Source organism: Mycteria americana, chromosome 23 (genome assembly GCF_035582795.1).
Source record: "Mycteria americana isolate JAX WOST 10 ecotype Jacksonville Zoo and Gardens chromosome 23, USCA_MyAme_1.0, whole genome shotgun sequence".
NCBI classification, from domain to species: domain Eukaryota; kingdom Metazoa; phylum Chordata; class Aves; order Ciconiiformes; family Ciconiidae; genus Mycteria; species Mycteria americana.
Genome location: NC_134387.1, coordinates 3,696,587 through 3,710,849, shown reverse-complemented (window position 1 = coordinate 3,710,849; position 14,263 = coordinate 3,696,587).

Sequence of the window (14,263 nt, the reverse complement as noted above, 5' to 3'; positions counted from 1 at the left end):
CATTTATATTTTTCTTATCATTGCAACCCATCCCACTGAATTAGGAGGCGAAATTCAAGCTTAAACCCCAGGTAACTTTTTCTCCTCTTATCAGAACTGTTTTGCAGGGTAGGGTGCTTTCTTTTTCTTTTAGTGGAATGTGAATAGCTTTTGGTGGAATACGAACAATTATCTAGAAAGATCTGTTAGTGATTTAGCCAAGGAAAGGCAAAGAACTGAGTATCTTCTCTCTCTTACAAATAAATGAGCTACATCTGAAGATTTAAGCAATCAGATTTGCATAATGAACATGTTTATGCCACATTATAGTCACCTGGTTTACAAATTCAGTGAGCATTTCACCACTATTATCTGCTGTCATAGTAGAAAAATGAAACATTTGGGCAAAAATAGTTTGTAAGGCAACGTGAATGTGTTTTACTTTGTGCTTTTTAACATCTGATCTTCAAGAAGTTTTTCTTATTTGAGGAGTAAACTCGCATCCCCAGATTGGTGGTTGAAAATGTAGGATTAGTGCATCTAGCTTTTAGTAATTTGGGCAGGGGATTGTTTTCCAGATTACTCAAACTGAGCAGTTGTCTTTTGTATCTTCTAATATTTCTATTTCATTTTCTATTTTCTGTTATAAGCTTTTCCACACGGTTAAATTTTTTTTTTTTTTACAGCATTGTCTAGTGAAATAGTGTTTTGATTTCAGCACGGTCCCTTCGGCCTCATTTTAGGCAAGATTTTCAAGAGCACAAAGAAGAGTTTATACACTTGCATATCTGAAAATCGGGCAAATACTATTGTACTATTTGGGTAACCTGTCCAAATAGAGTGTTTTTATTAGTTTCTGTATGGATGTTTTTCCCTTGTAGACCTAATGAATTTCTCGCTGACCTCTAGAAAATCAGTTCACAAAATGTGAACTACATCTCTCATCTTCTTTCCGTGCTTTGTCACTTACTGAGTGGAGGTTTATCTCTTTCCACACATTTCGCTCAAAAAATCCATAGGTGCTACAAAGATGCATCCTGTTAGCTCTGTGGTCTGTTCTACAGTTTTTCATACGTTGAATTTACTCCCCTGGTTCATGCTTTTCCCCCCTCAAACTTCAAATTGGGGTCTCAGTAGAAACCCAGCTTGTAAGCGATGAGGCAAAAGAGTTTTGGATGTTTGAATTTGCAAACAATGCATTTGCTTTACTTGAGATTTGAGCAAGAAAGGCAGATTCCTGCCAAGAAGCGCTTTCACGAAGAGACGAGTATTTCTAGAAATGACAGTTTACTTAAGATGCATCCATGTCTTTGCTTGCCCAAATTCACACATCTTTTCAAGAGGTCTGATTTTCTTTCTTCTGTCTAAAACTTTTACCTAGTCTCTCAGTCTTGACATCCAATGCTATTTGTCATGTAGAAAAACTGGGGCTGCAGCCTCAGCAGGTGTGAAACTGCAAGCATGGATCTGCCCTGCACAGTATGGTTACCTCATCTGCTCGTGCAAGCCGTGTTGTGCGTCTTCTCATTTTTAACATTTAGTAGCACTGCGGAATTTCTTTAGAGCACTAGTTTTATATGCTGCAGTGTCATACTCCATGGAGTGGGAATTGTAGCAGTTTAGTTATGTTAGGACCACTTCTGAGATCATCTCTTCCTACGCAGCAGACCTCGCTTTTTGGGCTGCCTTCCTTTTATCTCCTGCAAAATTGTACATCACAGGCACAACTACTTGTGAGAAACTGCTACTAAGTCTACGCCGATAGCAGCACAGGGTGTGAGAACCGTCCTGCGTGGCAGCAATACAGGAGAAACCTGTTATTGCACTGTGTGCCAGCTGTACTCTGCTGTTTCTTGGGCTTTGTTCTCCAAGTACCGTAAAGGGGGTTGTTTATAATCTTTCTTGTTTCCCTCTGTGGAAACAGGACTTCACTTGCAATGAATACAATGGATTTGTTTGTAATTAAGGCAGCTGGATATGATTTACAATTATTGCTCAACACCTTGAAGGTTTTAAGCACAGGCTCTGTTGTTCCGACTCCCTTAGAGTGGCGGCCTGGGAAACAGACCAAGCAGCCTGTGCAGAGGTGGTAGCGGTGCCTGTGAACCAGCGTAGTCTGGTATTTATGTGGCAGGTACAGCTAGGGAGAGGTTTTTGTGGTTATGCAAAATATTTTCTGAAAAATTCAAAATGGGTCACAAACAAACTGCTTGCAAATTGAGGTCACATTTATTAGTTTTGGCTCAGGTATTTCTCTACACAACAAATGAAGAGGAGAATTTTATCCTGTTTACCCAGTAGGTGAGGGACCTGGTACCTCCAAGGCATGAGGCGGGGGTTTGAATCCATCCTCACTGCAGGAGTTTTGAACACAGGGGCTCTTAGAGCAGGCTCTCGTGTCATGCATGCCTCTGCCTGAAGATGTTACATCATTTTTTTTTTAAAAATACGTGTTTTGACAGTACAGCTGAAATGCGTCTAGTTGTATCGGAGGACATGATGCCAAGATGCTTCTTATTAGCCTGTTGTTGACCTCCAGCCATGCAAACAGAGGTTATGTTCTTATAAGGAGCAATCTTAGTAAGGTATGGCATTTGCTAGTCAAAGTATTTTCTTGCTAAAGGTAGCTGTTTTTCAATTATAAGACTGCACACACATATTTTTATGACCAGATTCTCAATAAGGTAGTGCATCTTTAATTCACTGGAAATTAATGAAGCAGTAGAAGCAGCTGAGAGTAAATAGTGGTTTCTGTGGGTTAGTGACTGAAATGAAAAGTCATGTAACTTCATTTCTCGTCCCAGGTATTGGATCCCCTTCTGTTTCCAATATTTGACTTTTCCTTTGGTTTTTTTAGGAAAAGAAGACACCCCCCCCCCCCCCCCAAAAAAAAAACAAAAACAAAAACAAAAACAAAACAAAAAAAAACCCAACCAACCAACCAAAAAAACCAAACAAAACAAAACCCAACAACACAGCCTAAAAAACTCAGAGAGAGACATTGGTTTTGCTAAAAATATGTTTCCAGTTCAAGTGCTCCTTACCTGAGGGTCAGGCTACTTTATTTTTTCCCTTGCCTGTTGTTTCTCTGGCTAGAAGTAGAAATATCAGTGAAAAAGCCAGTCATGCTGCCTTTTCCAAGCTCCTTGTCTAACCGTGCAAAATAATGAAGACCGCACAAAAAGCCTGCTCCTAGAGGAATACATCTTAATATTAACATTTAGTATCTAACGTACAATCTATAATACAGAATGCCTGTAGCGTAAGGGACCAAAGTTGTCTGATTCATTCCAAATTTATGAAGTTATAATCTTCAGGCTCTAAATGAAGGACAAATTTAGCATCCAAATTCTTAGTATCTAACGTACAATCTATAAGGCAGAATGCGTGTAGTCTAAGGGACTGAAGTTGACTGATTTATTCCAAATTTATGATGTTATAATTTTCAGACTCTAAATAAAGGGCAAACTCAGCATACAAATTCTTTTTTTCTAGCTCCCTTTTGTAGACTCTAGGTGACAGTGTCAGATTTTATGAAGTACGGCTTTCTTCCAGACTAGAGTAAAGGTACCTGTTTTTGTAGTGATTTATACAGTGGTTTTATTTTCTTTTACAGATCTTTGGATGTGTCTCTCCCTTTTATTTTTTTTCTCTTTTAGCGTGAAGCCAATTCTTACACTAATGATATATTTTCTTGTACAGTGGCTTATAATAAAATAAAATGTTGTTAAAAAGTAAGAATATAAATAAGGCTGTGTCGTGTTCAGAGGCATTGGTATGATTTGGTTCTTATCCAGTGGTAAGGTATCAAAACACCATGACACAAATTTTAATAAATCAGAGAGACCTCCTGTGATAGACAAGTCCTAGATTTAGAAAACAATCTCAAAAAAGAATCCTGCTTCTATGGAATAATTTTTTCCAGGTCTGCAAGGAGACTCTGTCTTTGCTGAAGGTAAGGTGGAAGTGTATACATTGTTTCATGACCACTAATACTCAGAAGTCATAATCTGTGGAAAAATGTGTACCCTGTGCGGGGAAAAATGTCTTTCTGAATTCACACCTCTAAATCTACCCAGCTGTGTACCTGTTTTATAATGTCATTCAAAATAATTGGCTAAACTGGATGAATCATTGCTTGGTGTTCTGCTGTCTGTCTGAAGGCAAAAGGTGGGCTAAATCAGTGGAACAGGCAACCCAGAAATAGCATTTACCTTTTGCTAGCCCCCCTCCCCAAAACAAAACACAGATTTGCTATCCTGGATTTGGACTGGCACTGATTCAGATGAAGGGATTTTTAATTTAGATGAAATCAAAACCTGTGTGTGGAGGTAGATAGTTGGGGGTGCTGGAAGTTGCGTGGAAAGTCAATGGCAGGACTGGAATGAGAGGCCGTATCTCAGACCTTTATTCGGTGGGTTGTTTTCTGTGCTGTTGTCCTTGATGTATCACAGTGAGACTTCTGCCATACCATTTTGAATGAGCTTTGTCATCATGCGTGATGCATCGGTTCCTGCTTTTTAAACCTTGATGTGCAATGTTCTCACAAAGTGACTGTGCCTCCCTGTGTTTAGATAACATCTAATGCCGGAGCCTGACCTGTGTTTGGTTATGCCATCACGTTAGAGATGCTAAATAGTATAGAAGTGATGCATGTCACGTATTGTTTCTCAAACTAGCGTTGACCTTACGAGGCTAGGAAAGATTCTTGAGACAACTTTTTACGCTAGCCTTCTGAGCTATTTAGTGAGTCATCTGTCCCGCCCTTTTGACTCTTCGGGTTTTAGGTTGGTAGTTCCATTTTGTAAAACTTCTGAGGTTAAATCACCCAGTTGAACTCAAAGAAGCTTAGGTTTGGCCACCAGCCAAAAAGCTCTTGGCGAAGCATCCCAGAAGAATGATGTTTTCAACCTTTCAAATCTCAAACGGTTCACTGCAGTTCTAATTACAGTCTCCCATCAGAATAACCTCCCATAACAAGAAGGGAAAAAACCCACAAAAAGCATAATTTCTCTATACAAAGATAAGACAATTGATTGCAACCTATAAAGGTACCAATTACACAAGATTTGCTTGTTGGGTATTTTAACTGTTACCATAGAATAAAATTCAGGTTTCCAGGCTCTATCACAGTCATCTAGTGTGACTGAACAAATGGGATGCTTTAAAAAATATGCGGTAAGGCACTGAGCCTCCGAGAGCCCCAACTGTAAGCATTTAATTGCCATTGACTGTTCTGGCCAATTAAGTCTCTGCAATAATGATCGCATCAGCAAAAATTACTGGATCTTTTATGTTCAGCTAACCACAGTTCCTAATTGGAATATGGTTTCAATGAAGTCTTTTCTCTCCATTACCAAAACTAACATTAGGGATCAGAGGGATCCGTGTTTCGATCAGTGGGTTGTGAACTTTGCTAGGGGCTAGAAAGGCAAACAGGATTATTACAAGGCAGTGAAAATGTTAGTATAGTTTAAAGCAAAGAAAATACTGCTCCTTCTCTCCTGTTGCCCCTCAAGATCAGTTGTTCTCTGGTTGTATTTGCACCATATAGTGGGGGCTTAATGAGACAGAGCCAAATCTGAGCTACTATGCTCCTCCTTTCAAAGGCAGTTAGTGGCTTGACGTTACCCTGGTGTGGTATGTGGTTTCTGGCCAGAAAGATACTCTCTTTTTGCAACATAAACTGCGCTCGCTCATGCTTACCAATGCTATACTATGTAGACAAACCTTCTATTAGTATCTTAAGCACGTACATGCTTCAGTGCATTTACGTATAGATTCACGTTTATGTAAACATGTGACAATTAGAGTATTATTCTTGTACTTTAACCCATTTAAGTAAATCATAGCGGTATGGTACTCAAAATAAGGCATCTTTTACATGAAAGTACTGACAAAAACTCTTTACTTGACCAGGCTTAGGTTCTACCTTTATTGTCTTGCAGTACCTATCAAGTATTTTTCATGCATTAGCTAGAGAAAGGCCCTGTTGAAAGTATTAGCTCAGCCCACCAGTCTCTCTACTCTTCTTTGCAAGTACTGCAACTTGAAAAGTCCAGTAAGCCTCCCTGTATTTCACCTGCCCATTAAGTGTGGGAATTGAGTGACTGATTTTCTAAATCATCTAGTGCAAGTAACAAGGCAGCTCGGGGGAGAGACAAGCTGGCATGTTCTAGTCAATCTGCAGGTGGTCAGGACACCGGGATCTTTGTTAAGAAAGAAGAGTCCCCAGTACCACCGGCTGAATGCCGTCTCAGTGGGTCAGAGCACAAGCCTGATGGCTTGTTCCCCCTGCCAGGTGGACTGACACGTACTCTTGTGTTATGGGATTACACAATGTTTGTTGTTACAGGCAATATTGTGTGTTTTCACTTTTATGCATCCCTTGTTAGGTTTTTATTCTTTGAATTTCAGTGTTAAGCTCTTTTTCTTTAGAATTCATATCTCATTCTTTTTAAAGTGATATAGGCTAATTTAATCAAACAGTCTCTAGAATAATAGGAAAGTTATGCTAATTTTTGGAGATTAAATTGTATCCCTTTTTTGCTTGTGAAATAATGTGCTCTTGCTTTATGAGAAACTTGCTCTCTCTTTTATGGAGAGTTGGAATTGTTTCTTTAATACATTACAAGCTCATCAGGAAAGGATCACATGGAATGAATCCTGAGAGCAAAGGTAATGGACGCTGCACCACGTCAGCACTGCAGCCTTTTATGCCTTTCAGGAAAAGCCTGTGGGGGAATGTGTTTTAACAGGAGGAGTTAAGGCAAGCCTAATATCTGGATTGAGAAGTAGGAAGTACTGTTAGGGCTACTTAAGAATGCTCGTTATTTAAAGGTCCCAAAGTTGTTATTGCTAATGCTACAGATGATTTTACTTATAGGCTCTGGGCTACAGCACTAGACTGAAACTTGCGGGTCCCGTGTTTGCTGTTGCTATCTGGATAGTCTTCGTCCCTCACTTCACTGCTTTTATCACCAGATGTGAAACGGGGATAATGATACTGGTCTAAGTGCTTTGAAATCAGCTGTTAAAAAGAAATACTACAAAATCTATTGGTGTGGTACTGTTGTGGTTTGCCAAGGCTACAGAGTTCCTCAGAGACTCGTGTGCATTTTTTTCCCTTTGTGGGATTTCTGTTTGCATAAGGAGGCGTTCACAGCAAGATTGCAAACCCTGGCAAGTGCCAGTTGCAGAACACTGCTTTATAGTATGAGCTGCAGTGTATACTGAGTTTTGCATGGTAAAAATGACTGTGTAAGGGCAAAGGACTGGAGAATAGTACCTACTAACGGTACCTTAAAATAACTTGCTGCTCCTCAGCCTCATGGGCTCCGTGGTTTTAGCTTTATTTTGCTATACAAAATTAAGACTGCATCCCTAGTTGCATAGCATAAAAGCCATGGACTCCTAGCAAACAGGGTAATGCCTACAGTTCTGCTCTGGTCTCGTATGCTTGTCACTGTGATGTTTATAGGGCTGTAGTAACACTTGTACCTTTTAATAAACAAGCATTCATCGGAATGCTCAGGAAGACATCAAGTTAGATTCCCGTGATAAACAATATGAAGAAGCCCTTAATAACACTGGGCTTACGGCAGAATTCGTTGTAAAGCCAGATAATTTTCTTTGCCTGGGGTGGAACACTGAGAGAAAATTATGAGAACAAGGACACGAATTTTTATTATTTCCAATGCGCTTTTGTCTGTGAAATCCTTATTAGGTCTGCGGTGAGAATTAAACTGGAGATGAGACTAACCTGCAAGCCCAGATTTGGTGAACAAACACGAAGTTTGAAGTATGAGCACATGTTTGGAGTCAGAATTCAGACCTAAATGTGTGAGCATCCAGTGGGGGGGGGGGGACACGGGACATACGAGTCCTAGTCATGCCTCTGGGGTTGATCTGGTGTGTTATTTGTTCAAAGACAGTGCTTTCCCAGTATCCCTTTTTTGTTGTTGTTGTTTTCTTTTTTACCCCATTTTGTTTGTCTGCGGACTATGAAAATCCACAGGGATAGAAATTCTTTCATTGGGCGAGTGTCTAGCCTTATCCTGTCTGTGATCTGTAAGCAATATGATAATGGAAACAACAGACATTAGTTCAAGTCCTAATTTCATTTCTGATGGAAACTTAAATTTGTTTAGATTTTGCTTCTAGGAGGAGGGTGAGATGATGACAATACTTTCCCTTTTGTGATCGCTGTCACTTTCTGCTCTCTTCACAGTGTGGCATTGACTTCATTTCTTGTTTTGCTCTGCTGCTGACCCAGGATCAGCTCATGGTGTCCTCTCTCTCACTGCTACCCCCATATCTTTCCAGGAATAGAGCAGTTTCCCTTCTTGTGCAAAGGAAGAAAGATTGATGGTCAGCCAGTGTTATTGCTTCTGTTTTCCCTGACCTCTTTTCCCTGCTGCACAAATGAAATAGATATCATCCTTTATGTTACACAATCTCAGTTCATACTCAGCAGTGCGGGGGCCAGAAAATGGAATCAGAGTTTCTACCTGTGGGTCACGAGATCAAGCTGGATTCTCGGTGGTAATGGTCACAACTTGCTGCAGTTGAATGGCTCTTTCAGTGTCCTGCGAGAAAAGAATGTATTGGTTCAGCCAGCTCCAAGCCTTGTTCTCTTTTAGGAAGTGTACAGCATTTCGGTCTCAGGTGTCTCTTCTGCTTCAGTTAACTAAACTGGAGCGGAATTAGCTTTAAGGTTCATCAGTTTTGTACCTTCCGTGGGAATTGAACTTGCAAATGAAAGGAATGAAAATACAGTGTAAATTCAGAATTCAGATATTTGATTCTTGAAAATCAAGCGCAGTATTATAATGCACGTTAAGGTCACAATTTTGTGTGTGTGGTAATTTCTATACGTACTCTTGAGTCTATCATGGGATTTTTAAAATGGGTGTACATTTATGTGTGCTTTAAATCAGTTTTGCATTGCTAGAGTGGTATAAAGGAGCATTGGCACAAATGATAATCTTGCCTGTTCTTCTCTTAAAATTTTCACCTTTTGCAAATTTGTCCATATACGTTAAGTAATTGTGAATCTGAAGATGTCTGTTATAGATGACTCACTGTGGTTAATAAATGTCTTGGTCTGTTTTAGTCCTTAATTACTTGAGTTGACCTACTCTGGTCAAATCATCTTTGCGCATCAGGAAATAGGTTAAGAAAGTTTGACGCTCCAAATTGCTGCAGATTTGCATTCTTACATGCATACTTTTAAAAAACCAATTGTAACAGGGGAGCCCCATACGCGAGAGATTCGCCAGCTCACTGCTTTGTGACTACTTTACCTGGCACAGGTTGAAAAATAGTGAGAAAAAATGACACTCTTTGTGGCCATCTAATCAGATTTTAGATTAAAAATAGAACAGTTGCAAAATTAAAAGTATTCTGAAGTTTAGGATTCATTGGAATGCAAACAGATCACTTTAAAGCCTTTTACAATGAGTAAGGAGACATCAACAAACACAAGTAGTTCAAACAACGTGAAATCAGATGCTTCTCAGAAGGGTGGCTCACATTGCTGTTTGTATGTTCTGGCACTGTCACAGCGATGTAAAAGGGCACTCTGTAACTGGAAATCATGTCTAGGATATTAGGAATTTTGGGCATATCAAAGTGACTCCTATAGCAGTAAGTTTTCATTTGGGTCAAGCAAAACACTCAATTTATAAGGCTGTCAAGATGTTTTGGGCCACTGACTTTTGTGTTTTGTTTCCAAGAGTAGTATTAACTAATTTTTAAATGGAAACCAGTAATTTCATGTCATGGAAAGTGGAGTTAATGATGGCATTTTATTGACTACTATGACTACTCAGTTTTCCCTTGAAAGACAGTTTTGTCTGTAAACATTTGCCCAGCACAAATCCAAGTTCAGGTTCCTATATGGCTCTTACAAGACTGACTTAGAGGATCCAATATATCAATGTTTAAGCTAAGTTTTTTGAATACGGTATGTAATCCCTTACCCTTATATTTATCTTACTGTTTACAGTGGAAGGCCCATCTATTTTTCCATCCAGTTGCTCATGAATAAAGAATATGACATGCTGTCTCCTCAACAGCTGCTTTTCCTTCCTTCATTCTGCCAGTGATGCAGAAAGTCAGTGCACATTTGCATATGAAATACCAACTCCAAATCACATTTGTGTATCCTGGACCAATGCACAGGAGAATAATGAATCACCAAGCAGAGCTCTTAGATCTCTGTGGGCCAGGTAACTTATTTGAATGTGGCTCAGGTGGTGGCCTATGGAAATTGTTGTTCTCTTTTTCAGACTTACTGTAAATTTAAGCATCCAGCACACCCCTGCCCTTTGGAACTATGCATTTGAGCATCAGCAGTGTTTTATAGCTTGCCTGTCGTAATGGAAACAGTTGGGGTCTAAACTGCTGGAAGATCATCGCACTTAAAACTGAGCACGTCTTGTGAATTGGAGGCATTGTACGGAATAAAGAGGGCTGAGCGATAAATTTGTATATTGTAATTGTCTGTCTATGTTATAGAAAGAATGCCTTTCAAATGTGTCTTTTCCAAATTCCTCTTGTTGTTTCTTCAGGGCATAAAGATCTTTGATGAAAGGAAGAGGAAAAAATAACAACAGTAAAATTATCTCTTTGTAATGGTAGAAAATTGTTACATAAAATATGGGAGTCTGAGAAATCTAAAAAAAGGCAAAAAACCCAAAATAAGAAAAACCCCAAACCTAAAAGAAACCCCAGAATAAAAAAAGATCTTCAGCCTACCAGGACATGTACGTGTGCTTATCCTTCTGAACTCTGAATGCTTGTGTGTCCGGTGCTTATGTCCTACGCTGTGATGTCTCAAAAGCTGTCCTGTGTCTGCCACAGCTGTGTGTTGACTCTAGTGCCCATTGCTCCTCTTCTTTGTGTTGGGAATACTCAAATCTGTGAGCAGAAAAAGGTCTGAATTTCTCTCCTGGATCTGGGCAACAGGAAAAGGGCTTCCATGACTTATGGGACCTAGCATCAGTTGCATCTGCTTTGCAGTGTAGAGACTAAATAACTTCTCTGGCAGTGCAGTTATAATACACAGAGTTGTGCCAGGCTGTACATGTATTAAAAAATAAAAATTAGGGCTTTAGATATCAGAGATGTACATAATATATAACAATCCATCAGAAAAATATAGAAAGCACTGGGGTAAATTTAAGAAACATAAGCAAAAGAAAAAATAGTCTTGTTGGGCAACTGTGATATAAACAAGGTAGAACTATAGGTGGCAAGAGCTTGCAAGAGAGAAGGCTCCAGCAACCAAATGGTTTGTATATGTAAGTGCTCATACCCTAATATGTGTATTTTTACACAAGAAGAAAGTTAAGAGTGTTAGTACAGTATAGAGATGGTAGATATGCAGGAAAAGTAAGTTTTTAAGAACTATAGGTGGGCATGAATGATGGAAGTTAAACCGAGAGCAATGGACTCAGTGGGTAAAAACTGTATCTCTTTGCTTACAGCACATCAGGACGTCCAGTTGTGAAATCTGGGTCTGTGCCCAGTTCTGAAATTCAAGATGGTAGAGTCACAGCTAAGGGATCCCAGACTTACGTACTGTAGAAATTCTTAATTTTGCTGGTTTAATTTTCAGTTTATTTTAGATATGAACTTTAGAGTGATTTAGTGTCGTAGTTCTTCTGACTGGATGCAATCCAGTGCCCAAAGTCTTCTGAGTAGGGCAGGGTGTTAAATGGCTTGATAGAATCGATGCATTCTTTTGACTGCTGTAATTTGTAAATCAATTAACTAAATCAAAAGATAAAAAGCTGAATTGGCAACAAAGGCAAGTTAGGGGTTTTGTTCGTTTTTGTTTGGGTGTTTGGTGGTTTGTTTTTTTTTTTTTTTTCCCCTTCCCTTCTTCTAGATAGAGACATACATTTGCTAATACTTAGGAACCAGTGGTAAATCTTGAAATGTCAGCTCCGTTGGTGGAAAGCATAAGTAATTCTGGACAAGACAGCAATAACGGGAAAATCAAGCTTGCACTAAATAGTATGTTTTGGGAGAGCCATAGCAAATGAGATAGCTTGTTCCTTTATCAGGTATTCACAAGCAAAAGAAGGCCTCTTTCTTACAGAAGCACGCATTAAAATTTTCTGAAGAAGATCTAAAACTAAGACTTAAAAGCAGAAAATCAGAACTATGCTTCTTACTCGCTGAGGAATCTTTTTTACAATTCCACCTTGAAATAAATATCGGTGTTTTCCAACGTGGTGCTTTCTTTGGCTGTGGTTAGAGTGCTGTACTCTTTGAAATCCTGGCCATTTAGGAACATCTAGCCCCTGTCAATTGGAAAAATGTGATCATAAAACTAACACAAGGAGAACATGACAAAAATATTTAAAAGAAATAAACAAGTAGGAATTTTAATGCTGCAGGATGATCAAAGTGACAATATGTGGACAGGTTTCCATGATAGTGAGGAATTTTCTTGAAGATAATCCATTAACTTATTTCCTGCAGACTGTTGAAAGTTTCCACGTTGCATGTGGTCTGTTGTGACGTAGCAGATGATGTAGTTTGGGGAGAAGATTTCTTCCCAATAATAACTTTATTAATCTGAAATGTGAAGTCTGAGCTTCCTTTTTTTTTTTTTAGGAGCCCTTAAAAATATTGGTCTTCTGCTTTAATACTCTCTTTTTATTGTATTTTGTAGTTAAAATGCTGCTTCTGTGTTTGCTTCTACTTTCCTTCCTTTCCTCCTCTCTTTTTTTGCTTCATCTTTCCCTATAGAGTTCCTTTTGCTTTGCTTATGTGAAAGTAGGGTTCAGTGAGACCCCAGTGCTTTCTGGAACTAATTTGGGCAACTCTCTAAGCAAATTCATGTTGAATGAAGCATTTTACAAGATAAGTTTAAACCCAGATAATAGCAGGCTAAAAAGTGCATATTTTCCTTCAGTTGCTAATTCATCTGTTGCTAATTAAAGGGAGGACCAGATCAGATATTTGTTTTGCTTTCAAACTATGATTTACACCTGTTGGTAAGAGCAATTAAACTTTTAATTCAGTAAAATATACTCTGCTTCATTTCTGCAGAGATTTGATGCTTATATATTAGTGTAAGTCCATCCAGATGAACGAAGCCCAAATGGTAAGGGGGTATCCAATTACTTTTGTCTCAGCCAACAAACGTGCTACTCTAATTAAAAGTCTGCATGGAATATTTATAACCAAGGAGAAGAAAAACTCCCAACAGTAAGTCTGCCAAAAACAATGAGTGTAGAGTAGAAATCCTCCGAGTAAGGGAATCATAAACTTTTCTGTAATGTTTGTCTTTGTTTTCCCAGCTCTGAGGGCCTGAATATGACAGTTTGGATAAAATATATATGGTGTTATTAAAAAATAAATTGTTGCGTTCACTGCAGAAATTACTAGATGAAGTTGTGTTGCTTGCATTATGTAGGAGGTCAGAAGGTGGTTATAATGTGACTTACTGGTCTTTAAAAAGTGCACGAATGCCTAATAGATCGAGGTGTGAGTCCATTCAGAGAACCTAGTGGTGCTGAGGGCCGGTGCTGAGCAGCTGATCACAGACCTAGAATAAAGTTTCCCTTTCCTCAGTAATCTCAAAATGCCTTTTAGAGTACTTATCATCAGTGGGTTTTGAAGGACTTGGCGTCATTTCTCCCATGCTACAGATTTGTGGGGACATGGAAGAACGAACTGCCTTACGTAAGGGTCACCTACAGCAAATGCCAGAGCCAGAAAGAAACACGAGTCTCTGGGTCACTGCTCTGTTCTCTTCCCTGCCTTACGTTTCCTGTACGTGGGTTGTTTCTGAGGTTTTATGCACCCTGCTGGCATTCACAAATATCCTTTGTAATGGCCCTTTTTTGTGCGGTTTTGAGTTTAGCATGCTAAGCAGCACTGAAGTGAGCAGTTACTCAGCCCCGTGCTGCACACAGTAGCATATGGATTAATAATACTCCTCAAAGCGGTATCTGTAAAAGCTGTGGGTGATGAGCGGCTTCTAAGAAGAGTCTTTGTTGTCTGTCTGTATGGGAAAATAAAACACTAGGTGTCTGGTTCCAAAAAGTAGAAAACTAAAATTTTATACACTGTGACATATATTTTAATTTTTTTTTTTTCCACCAGTGATGATCCTAATTATGTATTATACAAATCTAATTCTTACGGTGATTGTTTTGGTTTTTCCTCCCCTACCTTCTTCCTGGACTACTGAGCGTAACACTGTACATCTGCTTATGGGGGGGGGAAGCCCACTTGGGTGGTATGTGCCCTACAAGTCATT